We start from the raw sequence: 3,100 nt of genomic DNA, 5'->3' as shown, positions 1-3,100 counted from the left end.
CTGGCCGGGGCCCAAAGGAACGGACAGGAAGTGCCGGAACCCCAGAGGCGGAACAAAAGTTCCGCGTTTACAGGGCGCCTGGCCGGGGCCTATAGTGACGGACAGGAAGTGCCGGACCCAAGTGGCGGAACAAAAGTTCCGCGGTATTAGGGCGCCTGGCCGGGGCCCATTATGACGGACAGGAAGTGCCGGAACCCCAGAGGAGGAACAAAAGTTCTGCGGTAATAGGGCACCTGGCCGGGGCCCAAAGGGACGGACAGGAAGTGCCGGAACCCCAGAGGCGGAACAAAAGTTCCGCGGTAATAGGGCGCCTGGCCGGGTCCCATTGGGACGGAACGCATGCAGACCCAAGACAACAGCTCCACCTGTACCTATGGCTGAAGCCCCACCATCTTGTTCACACACCGCTTAGGTACCACCTCTCCGAGGGCCAGGGAAGGTAGGGGGACCATAGACAGCACATCTCCCTTGCCCAGTGATACCATCTTTTTTGTTGTGTGTGGGTCTGGAACCTACGGGCATTCTACCTTGGAGATACAACCCCTGACCTATTTTTATACTTTATTTTGAAACAGGGTCTCGCTAAGTTGCAGAGAACCTCACTAAGTAGCTGAGGCTGTCCTCAAACCAGGATTCTTCTATCTCAGCCTCCTAAATGCTGGGATTACAAGCATGAGCTACCACACCTGGCTGGAGCCAAATTTTGGGGAGACCCTCCCTGAGGAATAAGTTGCATTCACCAGATCCAGATGTAGATCATACCCAAGCTGAGAAAATTTCCCATGAAGTGAACTGATCTGAAAGACCCTGCAGGACTGTGCTGATCCTATGAGCCGGCCACAAGAAAGACAATCAAGTTCCATTTGAGATACTTGGGTCGCTCTCTGGGAACCATCTGTCCCTGAACCCCTCCAGAGCTCTCAAGAAGGGAGTCCCCTGAGTTTCAGGGTGGGGAGAGGATGCGCTGACTGCAGAGCCTCCCAGAAGCTAGATGCCCTGATGAGTCCTGGTTTCTCTGGCCTCATTGGACTGGAGAGAGTTGCAGGGAAGAGAAAGCAAACTTTGAGTGGGGAAAGATGGACAATTCAAAGGACATGCAGAAGGCAAACCTGGTGGCACAGTATGATCTCTGGGGACGCAGAAATCCTATGTACTGTGTACCTGGAAGAACCTGAGAATGTCTGGGAGGGTCGCTATTTCCTGGTTCTGATAACATGTTCTGTTATTTAACTTTTGTTCTGGGTTTACTCTTCTGTTCACTTCCATTCCTATCGGTTCCGATAAAGTGCTCTATTATATAACTTTTGCTCCGGGATTTTCTGTTCCACTCACTTCCGTTCCTGTCTTTTTCTTTGCAGTACTGGAGACATATCTCAGGAGCATTCTACCTCTAAGCAACACCCCCAGCCCTAAGTGTGTGTGTGTGTGTGTGTGTGTGTGTGTGTGTGTGTGTGTTACTGGGGGTGGAGCCCAGGGGCCTTGTACCTCCAAATTTGGAAACATGTGCCACCACACCTGGCATTGTTCTTTTTGAAACAGGTCTCACTGAGCTACAAGGGGCCTAAGTAGCTGAGGGTTCACAAGCCTGCACCACCACCCCCGGCTCCTGGGATTTCTTGGTTGTTGGGTTCTTGGGGTTTCTATCTGTGAAGTTTTATTTTGATCTAAGGTTTTTCCTTCACAACAAATGTTATTATAGAAACGATAGCAAAACTGAACTTTTAGCTTGTAAATATTACTCAGGCAGCAAACTAGTTAGTCAGTGTTGTTTTTGAAAATAGATCCCAGAGATCCAGCCTGTCATCCCCGTCCTTGGCAGGCTGAAACACAGGTTCACAGCCAGCCCCAGTAACTTAGAGAGGCCTTCACCAACACAGTGAGACCATTTCAAAATAAAAAATTAGCCAGGAGTGGTGGCACGCACTTGTAATCCCAGTACTCGGGAGGCTGAGACAGAAGGATCGCAGATTCATAGCCAACCTCAGCTATTTAGTGAGGCCCTCTGCAAGTTATAGCGAGTCCCTGATTCAAAATAAGAAATAGGGCTGTGGGTGTAACTTGGAGGTAGAATGTACCTAGGTTCCATCAACCACCAGTACCTAAAAAATAAATTTAATAAAATAAAATCAGACTGGGTGTATAGCTTGGAGGCAGAATGTCCCTGGGTTCAATCCCCAGTACCAAAAATATATACAAGCTGGGCCTGGTGGCATACACTTGTAATCCCAGCATTTGGGAGGCTGAGACAGGAAGATCGTGGTTCATGGCCAGCCTCAACTACTTAGTGATGCCCTTTGCAACTCAGTGAGACCCTGCTTCAAAATAAAGAATAAAAACTAGCCGGGCGTGGTGGCACACACTTGTAATCCCTGCGCTTGGGAGGCAGAGACAGGAGGATCACACAGGTTCGAAGCCAGCTGTGCTGGCTTAGGAGACCCTGTTTACAAATAAACATGTAAAATTAGGTCTGGGAGTGTAGCCCGGAGGTAGAAGGGCTTCCAAGAACCCCAGTACCACCAAATAAATAAATAAATAAATAAATAAATAAATAAATAAGGGCTGAAGGTGTAGCTCAGAAGTAGAATGCTCCTGGGTTCAATCTCGAGTACCATTAAATAAACTTACAAATAAACACAAAATAAAAATTAACAAAGAGGATAGGTGCCAGAGATCTGCTCCAGCCAAGCCAGAAGTCCCTGAAGGTGGTTGAGTCGGCACACGAAGGGATGAGAGATGATGCGCTTATTAGCAGGTGGAAGGTGTCCCTGCCTATGCCCTAGAATATAATTTATTTATACATGAGTCTAACAGATGACAGCAAGCCACGTCACACATACTTCTTCATCTAGTTTTTCATTAACCAAAATTCCATGAAGCAAGCATACCTCAGACCGGCCTGTTTGTCCTGTTTTTGTTCATTATTAATTTGTTATGAGGTGAACTATAAAATGTACTACTACTCTACGTCACCGATGATAAACTTTAACTGAACCTTTCCTATCCTCTGTCTTAACTACTTAGTGCTAAACACACTGTCTCTGGTTTTAAAATCAACTGCTAATCTTATCTGCCATTCTAACCACTAGGTATTCTATTAACT

This window comes from Muscardinus avellanarius (genome assembly GCF_963383645.1).
Source record: "Muscardinus avellanarius genome assembly, chromosome: 3".
NCBI lineage: Eukaryota > Metazoa > Chordata > Mammalia > Rodentia > Gliridae > Muscardinus > Muscardinus avellanarius.
Note: the sequence above shows the minus strand (reverse complement) of the source record.